Source organism: Octopus bimaculoides, chromosome 30, assembly GCF_046866305.1.
Source record: "Octopus bimaculoides isolate indiv1 chromosome 30, ASM4686630v1, whole genome shotgun sequence".
NCBI lineage: Eukaryota > Metazoa > Mollusca > Cephalopoda > Octopoda > Octopodidae > Octopus > Octopus bimaculoides.
In genome coordinates, this window is record NC_142957.1 from 11,549,993 (window position 1) to 11,569,336 (window position 19,344).

At 35.7% G+C, this 19,344-nt stretch overlaps 1 long non-coding RNA gene across 5 annotated transcripts in view; it reads right to left on the minus strand.

Moving 5' to 3' along the window:
- Positions 1–9,422: 9,422 nt before the first annotated feature.
- LOC149130204 (uncharacterized) overlaps positions 9,423–19,344 on the minus strand; it is a 300,717-nt gene continuing 290,795 nt past the window's right edge. For 3 of the 5 annotated variants that reach the window (XR_016239111.1, XR_016239115.1, XR_016239114.1), the window contains one exon: positions 11,477–12,117. This is a non-coding gene — a long non-coding RNA (uncharacterized LOC149130204). Of the gene's footprint in view, positions 9,553–11,476; positions 12,118–14,955; positions 15,182–19,344 lie in introns of those variants that run through there. The other 2 variants (XR_016239113.1, XR_016239112.1) reach the window with 2 other exon arrangements.

A 19,344-nucleotide genomic window follows, 5' to 3' on the forward strand; every position in this document is an offset into this window, starting at 1 on the left:
AATATAAAGGGTTGCCAATTTACATTAATTAAAAAAAAAAAAAATAATTTCAAACTGGGTAGGAATTGAAACCTAGACCACCATATAACAGACAAAGTGACTTTTACCAACAATTTTAATCTAAATTTTCCTTGACACTAAAAAACTTGTTTTTAAAAATCATTTTTTAAAATTTTGACTTCAAAAAACTATTGGTGATTTCAGGATTATTTCTAAGCACAATTTATGAATTTTGTAACATTTTCGTTATTGGTGCGAAATTCATTTAAATTGTTAGCAATTATTTTGCCACTTTAGAAACATCGATTACCACTTAAACTAAATTCTCAGGTACTGTCGCTTAAGAGTCAAAATTCTGCAAGGATTTGATGCCACTTATTAGCCAAAATCCAAAAATTTTGACTTCAAAAAACTATTGGTGATTTCAGGCACAGTTTATGAACTTTGTGTCTCTGTGTCTCTCTGTATATATAAATAAATGTATAATATATAAATACACACACACACATGAATATATATATTTTTTGGGACTGTCACATTTTGAGTTTTTATTAAACTATAAATTTAAACTAGATCTAAATAAACAACCCGTTAAAAATATTCTGGCAAGAATCGGCAAGAAATTTAACATCCCAAAGAAACTTAATTTCGGTAGAAAGTATGTTTTTTTTACTTTTTTTAAAAATTAAATGTCGAAATCCGATGTGGAAAAATCGGTCCAATCGGTTCAAAGCCGGCCCTGTCTATATATATACATATATATATATATTTTTTGGGACTGTCACATTAAGTTGACTGTATGCAACTACTTAATATATATAAATATACAAATTAATTGTCAATTATCAACATAGGGCGTCGTTTAAAAAAGATTTTCGCTGCTCTTTCTAGCAAATTAAAACAATAACACACGCATTGAACAAAGCGGTCGCTGAGGTATAAAGGGAAATAACTCTACATTTGAGGGTTATTTCCCTTTATACCTCAGCGACCGCTTTGTTCAATGCGTGTGTTATTGTTTTAATTTGCTAGAAAGAGCAGCGAAAATCTTTTTCAAACGACGCCCTATATTGATAATTGATAATTAATTTGTATATTTATATATATAAAGTAGTTGTATACAGTCAACTTAATGTGACAGTCTCAAAAAATATATATATATATGTATATATATAGACAGGGGCGGCCTTGAACCAATTGGACTGACTTTTCCACATCGGATTTCGACATTAAATTTTAAAAAAAAAGTTAAAAAAAACATACTTTCTACCGAAATTAAGTTTCTTTCGGATGTTAAATTTCTTCCCGACTTTTGCCAGAATATTTTTAACAGGGGTTGTTTATTTAGATCTAGTTTAAATTTATAGTTTAATAACACACAACTCGATCTTGGTGAGAAATAATGTTTTTTCCCTAGTTTTTTTCTTTTGTCTTGTGCTATCAACTAATCTCCTCTCCTAATATACCGCAAATGACTTTTTCCCACCGAAATCGGAGTGGTAGGGGCCCACGGGAATCCATCCCCACTCACCTCAGAGTTATATATTTTCCATGTTTTCTTTTTTTTTTTTTCTCCATTGGTTGCGTATAAGGAGATCAGAGTAGTGGCTGTTTTTTTTTTTACGCCTAATAACTGCTATTTCTAGCATACTAAACAAGCGCGTCGAGGACCGGCTACCTTTGAATTCATTTAAAAGGGAGAGAAAATGTTTTACACCACATTTTCGATATAATCTAAGGAAAAACATTATTTCTCACCAAAATCGAGTTGAGTTTTTATTAAACTATAAATTTAAACTAGATCTAAACAAACAACCCCTGTTAAAATTATTCTGGCAAAAGTCAGGAAGAAATTTAACATCCGAAAGAAACTTAATTTCGGTAGAAAGTATGTTTTTTTTTACTTTTTTAAAAAAATTAAATGTTGAAATCCGATGTGGAAAAGTATTTTGTATGTGTGGTTGTGGGCCTCTTTGTCTGTGTATATATTATGAATCTAGTAATGTATGTATGTGCTTGTGTGTATATATTATGAATCTAGCAGTATGTATATATTATGAATCTAGCAGTATGTATATATTATGAATCTAGCAGTATGTATATATTATGAATCTAGTAGTGTCTATGAACATCTGTATGTATGTATATATTATGAATCTGTCTGTATGTCTCCATGTGTCTATGAACATCAGTGTGTATGTATGTATATATTATGAATCTAGCAGTGTATGTATGTGCTTGTGTGTATATATTATGAATCTAGCAGTATGTATATGTGTGTATATATTATGAATCTAGTAGTGTGTCTGTATGTCTCCGTGTTTGTCTATATATATTATGAATCTAGTAGTGTATGTCTCCACATGTGTCTATGAACATTAGTGTGTGTGTGTATATATTACAAATCTAGCAGTGTGTGTATGTCTCCATATGTGTGTAGGTGTGAATATATTATGAATCTAGCAGTTTGTTTGTAGATCTTCATGTCTGAATATTTGTGTGTCTATGAACATCAGTTTGTGTGTGTATATATTATGAATCTAGTAGTGTGAGTGTCTGTACGTCTCCATATGTGTGTATATATTATGAATCTAGCAATATGTATTTATCTGTCTTGTGTGTCTCCATATGTTTGTAGGTGTGTGTATGTATGTGCTTGTGTGTATATATTAAGAAGCAAGGAGTGTATGTATGTATATATTATGAATATAGTAGTGTGCGTGTATCTGTATGTCTCCATATGTGTGAATATAATATGAATCTAGCAGTGTGTTTGTAGGTCTTCATGTCTGAATATTTGTGTGTCTATGAACATCAGTTTATGCCTAGATGTGTGTGTATATATTATGAATCTAGCAGTGTCTGTGTGTATGTATGCCTTTGTGTGTATGTATGCCTTTGTGTGCACGTCTGTATACCTAGATGTGTGTGTGTGTGTGTGTGTGTGTATTATGAATCTATCAGTGTGTATGTGTTTATTGGTGTGTGTCTGTATGACTCCATATATGTGTAAGTCTGCATGCATGTGTGTGTGTGTGTGTATGTATGTATGCCTAAATGTGTGTGTGTATATATATATATATATATATAAGAGTGTGCCTACCTTTCCATGTCTTCCTCATCACCTCTTCTTCCCCAGGCTCATGGGTTGGATAGGTTTGTCTGAAGCAGTATTGTATAATCCGAGATCCCTCATATCACAAACCCCTTTTTCACAGCACATGACAGAAACACTGCGACAACTTTGAAACCGAGAGATGCACGTGGATTTTATTGATTGAAAATACAAAAGCCAGTCTTTAAATGTACACCATGGTACACTATACCGAATTATGGAATGGAAGAAAATATTCTGGGTGGGGGCAGGATAGGAAAATGTGGATTTAACCTTTGAGGAGAAATTTGGTAATTTAATGAAACAAATCTAATCTAGCAAAAACGAAATATATTTTAATTAAAATGTATACATAGGCTCTTGCTAAGCTTTCTTACCAGAATAGCCTGGTACTTATTTTGTGTCTTTCATGAGGATATAAACACCAACACCAGTTGTCAAGTGGTTGCGGTGGGGGGACAAACACAGACACACAAACACACACACACACATATATATATATATCTATACATATATATAGTATACGCTGTAAAGTGATTGACATCAGGAAGGGCATCCAGCCATAGAAATTTACCAAAACAGACAACTGGAATCTGGTGCAGCTCTCCAGCCTTGTCAGCTCCTGTCAAATCATCCAACCCCTGCCAGCATGGAAATAAGCCGTAAGACGATGATGATATATAACATCCATGTTTTATCATAAGATCCTTTATTGTTAATTCATTCTAATCCTTATTTTACTATTTTCCATCATATCTATCATTCTCTCTCCTCTTCAGGTGTTCCTGTTTCTAGGTTGTCTTGGAGTCTCGTTTATGGTTGCATTTTTGGGTTCGATGGCATTTGAAGCTCCGATGTTAGGTTTAGAAAAAGTATTATTGCAGAAATTAAAGATTAGAAAATAACAAAATTAATCTTGTTTGTTAATATTTTATTTCCTTATTGTTATTATTATTATTGAGAGAACAGCGCATGTCATCAGTGACACTGGGGTACATCTAGCAGATCACCTGCGATGAACCAACATCCTATCCAGGTGAAATGAAACCAGGAAACCAGCCATTATGAACCAGACATGGCTTCAGAAGGAACAAACAGCAACAACAACAGTTGACATATTTAAACCTATCTTGGCTGAAGATCAATATAAAGGGTTGCCAATTTACATTAATTAAAAAAAAAAAAAAATAATTTCAAACTGGGTAGGAATTGAAACCTAGACCACCATATAACAGACAAAGTGACTTTTACCAACAATTTTAATCTAAATTTTCCTTGACACTAAAAAACTTGTTTTTAAAAATCATTTTTTAAAATTTGGCTTCAAAAAACTATTGGTGATTTCAGGATTATTTCTAAGCACAATTTATGAATTTTGTAACATTTTCGTTATTGGTGCGAAATTCATTTAAATTGTTAGCAATTATTTTGCCACTTTAGAAACATCGATTACCACTTAAACTAAATTCTCAGGTACTGTCGCTTAAGAGTCAAAATTCTGCAAGGATTTGATGCCACTTATTAGCCAAAATCCAAAAATTTTGACTTCAAAAAACTATTGGTGATTTCAGGCACAGTTTATGAACTTTGTGTCTCTGTGTCTCTCTGTATATATAAATAAATGTATAATATATAAATACACACACACACATGTATATATATATTTTTTGGGACTGTCACATTTTGAGTTTTTATTAAACTATAAATTTAAACTAGATCTAAATAAACAACCCGTTAAAAATATTCTGGCAAGAATCGGCAAGAAATTTAACATCCCAAAGAAACATAATTTCGGTAGAAAGTATGTTTTTTTTACTTTTTTTAAAAATTAAATGTCGAAATCCGATGTGGAAAAATCGGTCCAATCGGTTCAAAGCCGGCCCTGTCTATATATATACATATATATATATATTTTTTGGGACTGTCACATTAAGTTGACTGTATGCAACTACTTAATATATATAAATATACAAATTAATTGTCAATTATCAACATAGGGCGTCGTTTAAAAAAGATTTTCGCTGCTCTTTCTAGCAAATTAAAACAATAACACACGCATTGAACAAAGCGGTCGCTGAGGTATAAAGGGAAATAACTCTACATTTGAGGGTTATTTCCCTTTATACCTCAGCGACCGCTTTGTTCAATGCGTGTGTTATTGTTTTAATTTGCTAGAAAGAGCAGCGAAAATCTTTTTGAAACGACGCCCTATATTGATAATTGATAATTAATTTGTATATTTATATATATAAAGTAGTTGTATACAGTCAACTTAATGTGACAGTCTCAAAAAATATATATATATATGTATATATATAGACAGGGGCGGCCTTGAACCAATTGGACTGACTTTTCCACATCGGATTTCGACATTAAATTTTAAAAAAAAAGTTAAAAAAAACATACTTTCTACCGAAATTAAGTTTCTTTCGGATGTTAAATTTCTTCCCGACTTTTGCCAGAATATTTTTAACAGGGGTTGTTTATTTAGATCTAGTTTAAATTTATAGTTTAATAACACACAACTCGATCTTGGTGAGAAATAATGTTTTTTCCCTAGTTTTTTTCTTTTGTCTTGTGCTATCAACTAATCTCCTCTCCTAATATACCGCAAATGACTTTTTCCCACCGAAATCGGAGTGGTAGGGGCCCCCGGGAATCCATCCCCACTCACCTCAGAGTTATATATTTTTCATGTTTTCTTTTTTTTTTTTTTCCGTGTGTCATCAACTAATCTCTGCTCCTAGTATTACTGCAAAGGACTTTTTTCTCCATTGGTTGCGTATAAGGAGATCAGAGTAGTGGCTGTTTTTTTTTATACGCCTAATAACTGCTATTTCTAGCATACTAAACAAGCGCGTCGAGGACCGGCTACCTTTGAATTCATTTAAAAGGGAGAGAAAATGTTTTACACCACATTTTCGATATAATCTAAGGAAAAACATTATTTCTCACCAAAATCGAGTTGAGTTTTTATTAAACCATAAATTTAAACTAGATCTAAATAAACAACCCCTGTTAAAAATATTCTGGCAAAAGTCGGGAAGAAATTTAACATCCGAAAGAAACTTAATTTCGGTAGAAAGTATGTTTTTTTTTACTTTTTTTTAAAAATTAAATGTCGAAATCCGATGTGGAAAAGTATTTTGTATGTGTGGTTGTGGGCCTCTTTGTCTGTGTATATATTATGAATCTAGTAATGTATGTATGTGCTTGTGTGTATATATTATGAATCTAGCAGTATGTATATATATTATGAATCTAGTAGTGTCTATGAACATCTGTATGTATGTATATATTATGAATCTGTCTGTATGTCTCCATGTGTCTATGAACATCAGTGTGTATGTATGTATATATTATGAATCTAGCAGTGTATGTATGTGCTTGTGTGTATATATTATGAATCTAGCCGTATGTATATGTGTGTATATATTATGAATCTAGTAGTATGTCTGTATGTCTCCGTGTTTGTCTATATATATTATGAATCTTGTAGTGTATGTCTCCACATGTGTCTATGAACATTAGTGTGTGTGTGTATATATTACAAATCTAGCAGTGTGTGTATGTCTCCATATGTGTGTAGGTGTGAATATATTATGAATCTAGCAGTTTGTTTGTAGATCTTCATGTCTGAATATTTGTGTGTCTATGAACATCAGTTTGTGTGTGTATATATTATGAATCTAGTAGTGTGAGTATTTAGATCTAGTTTAAATTTATGGTTTAATAAAAACTCAACTCGATTTTGGTGAGAAATAATGTTTTTCCTTAGATTATATCAAAAATGTGGTGTAAAACATTTTCTCTCCCTTTTAAATGAATTCAAAGGTAGCCGGTCCTCGACGCGCTTGTTTAGTATGCTAGAAATAGCAGTTATTAGGCGTAAAAAAAAAACAGCCACTACTCTGATCTCCTTATACGCAACCAATGGAGAAAAAAGTCCTTTGCAGTAATACTAGGAGCAGAGATTAGTTGATGACACACGGAAAAAAAAAAAGAAAACATGGAAAATATATAACTCTGAGGTGAGTGGGGATGGATTCCCGTGGGCCCCTACCACTCCGATTTCGGTGGGAAAAAGTCATTTGCGGTATATTAGGAGAGGAGATTAGTTGATAGCACAAGACAAAAGAAAAAAACTAGGGAAAAAACATTATTTCTCACCAAGATCGAGTTGTGTGTTATTAAACTATAAATTTAAACTAGATCTAAATAAACAACCCCTGTTAAAACTATTCTGGCAAAAGTCGGGAAGAAATTTAACATCCGAAAGAAACTTAATTTCGGTAGAAAGTATGTTTTTTTTTACTTTTTTTAAAAAATTTAATGTCGAAATCCGATGTGGAAAAGTCAGTCCAATTGGTTCAAGGCCGCCCCTGTCTATATATATACATATATATATATATTTTTTGAGACTGTCACATTAAGTTGACTGTATACAACTACTTTATATATATAAATATACAAATTAATTATCAATTATCAATATAGGGCGTCGTTTGAAAAAGATTTTCGCTGCTCTTTCTAGCAAATTAAAACAATAACACACGCATTGAACAAAGCGGTCGCTGAGGTATAAAGGGAAATAACCCTCAAATGTAGAGTTATTTCCCTTTATACCTCAGCGACCGCTTTGTTCAATGCGTGTGTTATTGTTTTAATTTGCTAGAAAGAGCAGCGAAAATCTTTTTTAAACGACGCCCTATGTTGATAATTGACAATTAATTTGTATATTTATATATATTAAGTAGTTGCATACAGTCAACTTAATGTGACAGTCCCAAAAAATATATATATATATGTATATATATAGACAGGGCCGGCTTTGAACCGATTGGACCGATTTTTCCACATCGGATTTCGACATTTAATTTTTTAAAAAAGTAAAAATAACATACTTTCTACCGAAATTAAGTTTCTTTGGGATGTTAAATTTCTTGCCGATTCTTGCCAGAATATTTTTAACGGGTTGTTTATTTAGATCTAGTTTAAATTTATAGTTTAATAAAAACTCAAAATGTGACAGTCCCAAAAAATATATATATACATGTGTGTGTGTATTTATATATTATACATTTATTTATATATACAGAGAGACACAGAGACACAAAGTTCATAAACTGTGCCTGAAATCACCAATAGTTTTTTGAAGTCAAAATTTTTGGATTTTGGCTAATAAGTGGCATCAAATCCTTGCAGAATTTTGACTCTTAAGCGACAGTACCTGAGAATTTAGTTTAAGTGGTAATCGATGTTTCTAAAGTGGCAAAATAATTGCTAACAATTTAAATGAATTTCGCACCAATAACGAAAATGTTACAAAATTCATAAATTGTGCTTAGAAATAATCCTGAAATCACCAATAGTTTTTTGAAGCCAAATTTTAAAAAATTATTTTTAAAAACAAGTTTTTTAGTGTCAAGGAAAATTTAGATTAAAATTGTTGGTAAAAGTCACTTTGTCTGTTATATGGTGGTCTAGGTTTCAATTCCTACCCAGTTTGAAATTATTATTTTTTTTTTTAATTAATGTAAATTGGCAACCCTTTATATTGATCTTCAGCCAAGATAGGTTTAAATATGTCATTTTTTAATCAGATTTCTGTTGGTGTCTAGGTGGTCTTGTGGGTAGAGGCATATGTAGATACCAATAACATCCTGGGCAGGGTTCAATATCACCCAGGGCCTGCACTAAGGGGTCTTACGAAAATTTTTCACTTTTTTTTTTATCTCTAGGGAAAAAAATGAAAATGTTAATTAAGACCCACTATAATACCTGGCACAGATTTGAAACCTCCACCTCTGTGCCATGTTACTATTTCTAAACACCTCTACCTATGAGGCCAACGAAGCAGCAACAATATTAACATGAAAATTATGATATTTAAAGTTATTTCAATTTTTTGTGATTAAGGGAAACCTATGAAATTTGGTAACACACACACACACACATAATACAACTTAAGTTAATAAAAAAAAAATAATAATTTTAAACTGGGTAGGAATTGAAACCTAAACCACCATTTAACAGACAAAGTGACTTTTACCGTCAAAAATAATGTTAAAATTTAGGTATTTAAATATTTTCTTTATTGGTAAGACTGTTGTTGTTGCTGTTTGTTCCTTCTGAAGCCATGTCTGGTTCATAATGGCTGGTTTCCTGGTTTCATTTCACCTGGATAGGATGTTGGTTCATCGCAGGTGATCTGCTAGATGTACCCCAGTGTCACTGATGACATGCGCTGTTCTCTCAATAATAATAATAACAATAAGGAAATAAAATATTAACAAACAAGATTAATTTTGTTATTTTCTAATCTTTAATTTCTGCAATAATACTTTTTCTAAACCTAACATCAGAGCTTCAAATGCCATCGAACCCAAAAATGCAACCATAAACGAGACTCCAAGACAACCTAGAAACAGGAACACCTGAAGAGGAGAGAGAATGATAGATATGATGGAAAATAGTAAAATAAGGATTAGAATGAATTAACAATAAAGGATCTTATGATAAAACATGGATGTTATATATCATCATCGTCTTACGGCATATTTCCATGCTGGCAGGGGTTGGATGATTTGACAGGAGCTGACAAGGCTGGAGAGCTGCACCAGATTCCAGTTGTCTGTTTTGGTAGATTTCTATGGCTGGATGCCCTTCCTGATGTCAATCACTTTACAGCGTATACTATATATATGTATAGATATATATATATATGTGTGTGTGTGTGTTTGTGTGTCTGTGTTTGTCCCCCCACCGCAACCACTTGACAACTGGTGTTGGTGTTTATATCCTCATGAAAGACACAAAATAAGTACCAGGCTATTCTGGTAAGAAAGCTTAGCAAGAGCCTATGTATACATTTTAATTAAAATATATTTCGTTTTTGCTAGATTAGATTTGTTTCATTAAATTACCAAATTTCTCCTCAAAGGTTAAATCCACATTTTCCTATCCTGCCCCCACCCAGAATATTTTCTTCCATTCCATAATTCGGTATAGTGTACCATGGTGTACATTTAAAGACTGGCTTTTGTATTTTCAATCAATAAAATCCACGTGCATCTCTCGGTTTCAAAGTTGTCGCAGTGTTTCTGTCATGTGCTGTGAAAAAGGGGTTTGTGATATGAGGGATCTCGGATTATACAATACTGCTTCAGACAAACCTATCCAACCCATGAGCCTGGGGAAGAAGAGGTGATGAGGAAGACATGGAAAGGTAGGCACACTCTTATATATATATATATATATATATATACACACACACATTTAGGCATACATACATACACACACACACACATGCATGCAGACTTACACATATATGGAGTCATACAGACACACACCAATAAACACATACACACTGATAGATTCATAATACACACACACACACACACACATCTAGGTATACAGACGTGCACACAAAGGCATACATACACACAAAGGCATACATACACACAGACACTGCTAGATTCATAATATATACACACACATCTAGGCATAAACTGATGTTCATAGACACACAAATATTCAGACATGAAGACCTACAAACACACTGCTAGATTCATATTATATTCACACATATGGAGACATACAGATACACGCACACTACTATATTCATAATATATACATACATACACTCCTTGCTTCTTAATATATACACACAAGCACATACATACACACACCTACAAACATATGGAGACACACAAGACAGATAAATACATATTGCTAGATTCATAATATATACACACATATGGAGACGTACAGACACTCACACTACTAGATTCATAATATATACACACAAAAACTGATGTTCATAGACACACAAATATTCAGACATGAAGATCTACAAACAAACTGCTAGATTCATAATATATTCACACCTACACACATATGGAGACATACACACACTGCTAGATTTGTAATATATACACACACACACTAATGTTCATAGACACATGTGGAGACATACACTACTAGATTCATAATATATATAGACAAACATGGAGACATACAGACACACTACTAGATTCATAATATATACACACATATACATACTGCTAGATTCATAATATATACACACAAGCACATACATACACTGCTAGATTCATAATATATACATACATACACACTGATGTTCATAGACACATGGAGACATACAGACAGATTCATAATATATACATACATACAGATGTTCATAGACACTACTAGATTCATAATATATACATACTGCTAGATTCATAATATATACACACAAGCACATACATACATTACTAGATTCATAATATATACACAGACAAAGAGGCCCACAACCACACATACAAAATACTTGAGTAAAATTTACTACAACCAATATTTGGGGAATTTCTTTTCCATTTTATTAACATCATTATTATTACCACTTTTTTAATGTTTTTTACTTAATTGATTTTTTGTTGCCAGTTAGTTTGTTTTGTGTGCTTGTTCATTGTGTGTACATCTATATAAAAACAAATACATGTATATGCACAATAAACATACATTCATGTGTATACATACATTTTGTATGTATATATGCACGTTTCTATATATCTATGTACATTATACATATATAGTCAAGCAATCAAAATGTTGTTTTTCTTACATTTTAAGTCTGTAATTGTCTTATTCTTGGCTGTTTATAATTCATGAGTATGTATATATATATATATATATATATGTCTGTGTGTAATTCCTTCTCAACACTTTTTTTTTTTTATTCATTTACTCCCTGTCATCAACAAAACACACATGCATTCATACAAGATGTCTTCTTGGTTTTCTGTTTTAAGCTTTTTTTATATTCTTCTCCAGATCAATTTGTTGCAATCCATCGGTGGTTGTTTGGAGAGACCAAATTCCTAGGCAGTTGCTTGTAGATGTGGGGTGGTTTCATTACGTCAGGCAACTCCGGAGGACTGGACAAAGAAGTTAGCTCAAGAGCTTCAAATTCACCGTCTGCTGATAAGTTCCTGGCTCTGAGTAAAAGAAAATACAAGAGGATCAGTTAATTATGATTAATTTATTTAACAGAAAGAAGCCTTCGACACTCTGCTCTTTAGAAAAGAGAAGGAATGACACTATTATATATGTATATATATAACGTGTCAATAAAGAGGGAAAAAACAATATTCGGTATTATTTATACACCATTACACATATTTCATTTACTAAAAAATTTATATATTTAGAGACAGACAGAAGAATCCAATAAAGATAAGAAAACTCAATTAAGTTTGTTCATCATTCTATCAATAAACAGAGAAAGAGCTAAATTTTTGCCTTGTTTATGTGTTCTACTATGAATATATATATAATAAATTGAACAATTATAAATTCAATTTAAATATTTTATACAAACAAATGACACATGTCATAAATTACAGCTGTTTCATTAATAAATTAAATATGTAATGATACTTAAATATTGTATATATATGTATATCTATATCTATGTATAGATATAATAGAAAATTCAAAATGGTATTTCATTTTGTTTTTTATCTTAGCAAAGGCGGAGGGTTATTGTTTTCAGTCGTGTTTGTTTGTTTGTCCATGGACGAGATATCTCAAGATCCGCTAGATGGATTCGAATGAAGCTTTTGGGGATGTTAGGCTTCATGACTGGCACAAACTGATTAGATTTTGGGATCAATCTAGTATCGGACAAGGATTCTGGATTATTTTCCCATTTTTTTTTTTACTTAATTTTTGAGAATGATCGGATTCGTTTTCAGTATTCTCATTTGTGAGAGCAGTCAAGTTTATTTCAGATATTCTCATTTTAAAAATCATCTCCAGCTAATCGTTGACAGGGCATTGGCGTTGCCTCAGCAGAGGTTGGCATTCTTTGAATGCTCTTGTTATTATTATTATTATTACATTCAGTTTTATAGAAGCTAGACCGAACATGGCCGTCATGTATTAAAAGAGGAAAAAAAAGTGGCTCAGTAGTGGCTGTGTGGTAAGTAGCTTGCTTACCAACCACATGGTCCCGGGTTCAGTCCCACTGCGTGGCACCTTGGGTAAGTGTCTTCAACTATAGCCTCAGGCCGACCAAAGCCTTGTGAATGGAAGAAGCCTGTCGTTGGCCGTTGCCAGTACCGCCTGACTGGCCTTCGTGCGGGTGACTCGTAAAAGCACCCACTACACTCTCTGAGTGGTTGGCGTTAGGAAGGGCATCCAGCTGTAGAAACTCTGCCAAATCAGATTGGAGCCTGGTGTTGCCATCCGGTTTCACCAGTCCTCAGTCAAATCGTCCAACCCATGCTAGCATGGAAAGCGGACGTTAAACGATGATGATGATGATGATGATGATATATGTATGTGTGTCTGTGTCTGTCCCCCCAGCATTGCTTGACAGCCGATGCTGGTGTGTTTACGTCCCCGTAACTTAGCGGCTCAGCAAAAGAGACCGATAGAATAAGTACTAGGCTTACAAAGAATAAGCTCTGGAGTCAATTTGCTCGACTATAAAGGCGGTGCTCCAGCATGGCCGCAGTCAAATGACAAACAAATAAGAGTAAAAAGAGAGAGTTATGCATGACTTAAAACTGCACCTAGTATATGGGTCCTGGTTCAGGCATTCCAAGATTTTAAGGAGTAGGGAAGCACTTCTTAGCCACTATTGTTCTCAGATCTACTTTGACCCTTTCAGGTACCCATCTAAGGGTTAAATAACATGTAACTACCTGAGCCAGAGTTACATCATGGAATGCAGTATGGTGGATGGGAATATTTTTGGCAAATGAATCTGAAATCGAACAGAATCCGACGACTGGCATCCATGCCAACCTCTCCTTCATTGGACACTAAACTCTGCTTGCGAAGACCTGTTGGGGCAAGTGAAATCAGAATCGTAATTGAACCATACTCGATGACTGGCACCTGCGCCAGTGGAGCACTAACAGCACTGTCCGAGCGTGTTCATTGCCAGAGCAGCTGTCTGGCTCCCATGCTAGTGTTTGTGTTTGTCCCCCCGACATCACTTGACAACCGATGCTGGTGTGTTTACGTCCCCGTGACTTAGCGTTTCGGCAAAAGTAACCGATAGAATAAGTACTAGGCTTACAAAGAATAAGTCCTGGGGGCGATCTTTCGATACTAGTCCACCACAACTTCCGGCCGTTGCGCGCACGCATACCGATTACATGATCGTATAGTGTGTTTGTTTTTAAATGACTTGAAAATATGAAAAGACAGCATTAAATAGAAACTCAAACCTTCTCCCCCTCAGATGCATACAGTTCTCAAACTTTAAACACATAAACACACTATACGATCATGTAATCAGTATAGGGAGGAGATACGCCACTGTGGAGGTGCACTTCACAACGGAGGAGGAAGCAAATAAAGCACTCCACAGGGGCAATAAGGACAGAGGAATAATGGGTGCTCTTGCCTTCGTATTGCGGCAAACGTGTGGCCAAGGTGCGAGTGAGTAAGGTGCCAACCGAACTGAAACTTTAACCACATAAGCACACTATATGATCATGTAATCAGTATAGGGAGGAGATACGCCACTGTGGAGGTGTGCTTCACAACGGAGGAGGAAGCAAATAAAGCACTCCACAGGGGCAATAAGGACAGAGGAATAATGGGTGCTCTTGCCTTCGTATTGCGGCAAACGTGTGGCCAAGGTGCGAGTGAGTAAGGTGCCAACCGAACTGAAACTTTAACCACATAAGCACACTATATGATCATGTAATCAGTATGCGTGCGCGCAACGACCGGGAGTTGTGGTGGACTAGTGTCGAAAGATCGCCGAACCCCGTCGGAAAATAGAACAGAAATAAGTTGAAAAGTAATTAAAATACCTTGCAATCAGTCGATGTGACAGGTGAGCGGTATTCCGTAAGTAAAATGGTTACAGAGAAGTAAGTCGGAAGTAAAAGGACCGCAGTGAATGAAGTACCACACTCACACATATTAGTGTTAATATTTAAAATCGGCATTTGTCTGTCTTTACGTTCTGGGTTGAAATTCCGTCGACGGGTTGATAAATTAAGTAGCAGTTGCGTACTGGAATCGATCTAATCGATAGCCCCCCCCCCCCCCGCCACCGCCGCTCCCCCAAAATTTCGAGCCTTGCGCTTGGAGTAGAAAAAAAATATTTATAATAGGTATACCTACACAAGTGTGCCCCGCTCACATTGGTTTACTCATTAACTTTCAGAAAAATGAATGATTGTTGATAATGGAGCCTGGTGTAGCCATCTGGTTCACCAGTCCTCAGTCAAATCGTCCAACCCATGCTAGCATGGAAGGCGGACGTTAAACGATGATAATGATGATGATGATGTTCATTCAATTTTCTACAAATCTGAAGTGCCTTTATAGAAAATTTCATGATACTAGTCTTAAAAAAAAACTAGTGTTAACTGTTTGATTAAAATCCATTCAAGGCGATGCTCCGGCATGGCCGCAGTCAAATGACTGAAAGAAGTAAAAGATTAATGAAAAATGTGGCCCCCGTTTTAAAAAAGATCCTGTTATTCTTCGGATCTTTTTTAAAACGGGGGCCACATTTTTCATTAATGTTTTACGTAGTGTTTTTGGTACCGAAAGACTTTCAAACTTCGTATACTTATCTATTTTGTGTTATAGAACAGAAAAATATTTTTGTATTCGAATTTATTTCATGTAAAAAATTGTCTTATTTCGATAATTTCAACCAATTACTGACAATTATTCAGTTGTTTACATTTACTCCTTTGGCTGATTAAGCGATGTAAAGCGTATTTAATCTCCATACCTTCGTTTTATTTGCTTTTTTTATTTTAAATTTGCTTTAACCCTAACCCTAACCCTAACCCTAACCCTACGGTTAGGGTTAGGGTTAGGGTTAGGGTTAATTGTTTCAGAATCGTTTGTTTATGTAGTCGGCACTTAATGTATATCGGCTGAATGGACGTCAGTGATTGGTTGAAATTACAGAAATACGACAACTTTAACATGGAATAATTTATGGATTTCTTTTTTTTTTTAAGAAGACTAAGAGAAAAAGATGTTTTATATGACACATTCTACCAGTGTTCCAAGTTTCAAAGTGTTTCGTTAATGGAAAATGTGGCCCCCCCCCCCGTTTTAAAAAGGATCCGAATAACATAATATATATATGTATGCATGTATAGACATACGTACATACAAGACCGGAAGTAAAAGAAAATGTTTTTTAAACAATGGTTTACCGTTTGAAAAATCTTTTAATCTAAATTTTAACATTGAGTAATGAGAGTGGTCTCCCTTGACACTAAAAAACGAAAATGTTACAAAGTTCATAAATTGTGCTAGAAATAAGCCTGAAATATATATATATATTATAAATATATATACTTATATATATATATATATATATATATATATATATATATATATATATATATATATATATATTATTTACATATGTGTGTGTGTGTATTTATATATTATACATTTATATATTATATATATCTTTATATACAGAGAGACAGAGATAGAGAGAGAGGGGGAAAGAGAGAAAGAAAGAGAGAGAGAGAAAGAATGATACTAGTCTTAAATGGTTTCAATTCCTACCCAGTGTTGCTTATTTTGATTTATATATATATATATATATATATATATATATACATATATATCCGTAGGTGACCTCTCTGTTGTCACAGCCAAAGTGCGGCAATGCTGACCTTCGGTTCTCTGACCTTGATGCCTGTTCATTTCACTAACAGAAGACTTTAAGAGTTCTTTGAACTTTTTTTTTTACCGTTTCCATGTTTAAATAGAATTTAGAAGGATTGGAGTGAACTGGGAGGGGTGGTGGTGTACTTACACAAGGTTTGCAAATGTCAAAGCCATGGTGGTGGTGGTGGTGGTGGTGATGACAGAGGTGGTGGTTGTAGTAGTAGTGGTGGCAGTAGTGGTAAAATGTGATGATGGTGTTAGCAGTGTAGTGGTAGTGGTGGTGATGGTGGCAGTAGTAGTAAGTCAAGTTGTAGTATTGGTTCTAGTGTACCTGTAACATTCCATATTATATTCTTCATACATACACCAAACACCAAATCAGCTAGAAATGGCAGCCAAATTCCCTCCAACTTATAAATTTATTCTACGATGTCAGGCTTGAGATCGCTACCTCTTTTAGGGATTAAAATTTGGTTGCTGGACTGGAGAAAGTTACCCCAGATCACGAAACTTTGGTTCAAATTATTTCACCAGAGGGGGCCCTAAATACAGGTATATAATCTTTTATCCGGAAATCTAAAATCCAGAAAGCCCCCAAGACTGAACTTTTTTGTGTGGGGTGGAGCACATCACAACAGGAGTCGTTTGGTGCGCAAACACCTGATCACCGTGACTCACCTCATTCAGGTGTGACGTGGCAATGCTCGGCAGATCGGCCGCCACTTACCGCCAAGCGTCAGTTGTGGCTCAACAAATGTAAGAGAGAAGACACCCATTTGCTGTTTGCTGGTTTTGTGTTGTTTCTTGTGACTTTGAATAAAATTTACCCTAAAAATGTCAAAAAGAATTGCAGATACCCCGATGGATAGCAGTCATGATCATGATCATCATCATCATCGTTTAACGCCCGCTTTCCATGCTAGCATGGGTTGGACGATTTGACTGAGGACTGGCAAGCCAGAAGGCACCGGGCTCCAATCTGATCTGGCAGAGTTTCTACAGCTGGATGCCCTTCCTAACGCCAACCACTCTGAGAGTGTAGTGGGTGTTTTTACGTGCCACTGGCACAAAGGCCAGTCAGGCGGTACTGGCAGCGGCCACGCTCAAAATGGTGTATTTCATGTGCCACCCGCACAAGAGCCGGTCCAGGGGCACTGGCAACGATCTCGCTCGAAAATCCCACGAAGGCCAGCCAGGCGGTACTGGCAACGGCCACGCTCAAAATGGTGTATTTTATGTGCCACCCGCACAAGAGCCAGTCCAGGGGCACTGGCAATGATCTCGCTCGAAAATCCCACGAAGGCCAGCCAGGCGGTACTGGCAACGGCCACGCTCAAAATGGTGTATTTTATGTGCCACCCGTACAAGAACCAGTCCAGGGGCACTGGCAATGATCTCGCTCGAAAATCCCACGAAGGCCAGCCAGGCGGTACTGGCAACGGCCACGCTCAAAATGGTGTATTTTATGTGCCACCCGCACAAGAACCAGTCCAGGGGCACTGGCAATGATCTCGCTCGAAAATCCCACGAAGGCCAGCCAGGCGGTACTGGCAACGGCCACGCTCAAACTGGTGCATTTTGTGCAGTGAGAAAAAGAAAAGGAAACATCATTATCAATAATGCAGAAAGTGGAGTGGTTTCAGAGACTTGATCGTGGTGTGTCTGTGTGGTGGCTTGGTGAAGAATATGGTTGCGGAACTAGCATTGTGTATGACTTAAAGAAACAGAAAAACAAATTACTGAAGTTTTATAGTGAGAGTGATTATTACAATCTAAGGGAAAATAGGAAAATACTAGATAGGGCAAAAAAAAAAATGAAGATCTTGACTGTCTGGTGATAGAATGGATTCAACAACGAAGAAGGAAACATATGCCATTGGATGGTTTGTTGGTCGTGAAACAAGTTAGAATATATCATAAAGGCGAAGACTTATTGGAGCAAGCGAAAGTGAAAGTGAAATTGTGATGGCACCTGTGCCCAGCGACGCCTTTCTGGCACTTGTGCCCGTGACATGTGTAAGGACTTTCGAGCGAGATCGTTGCCAGCGCCCATGGACCGGCTCTTGTGCGGGTGGCACATAAAATACACCATTTTGAGCATGGTCGTTGCCAGTACCTCCTGTCTGGCCTTCGTAGGATTTTCGAGCGAGATCGTTGCCAGCGCCCCTGGACTGGCTCTTGTGCGGGTGGCACATAAAATACACCAGTTTGAGCGTGGCCGTTGCCAGTACCGCCTGACTGGCCTTCGTAGGATTTTAGAGCGAGATCGTTGCCAGTGCCCCTGGACCGGCTCTTGTGCGGGTGGCACATAAAATACACCATTTTGAGCATGGCCGTTGCCAGTACCGCCTGACTGGCCTTCGTGCGGGTGACACGTAAAAGCACCCACTACACTCTCTGAGTGGTTGGCGTTAGGAATGGCATCCAGCTGTAGAAACTCTGCCAAATCAGATTGGAGCCTGTTGTAGCCATCTGGTTTCACCAGTCCTCAGCCAAATCGTCCAACCCATGCTAGCATGGAAAGCGGATGTTAAACGACGACGATG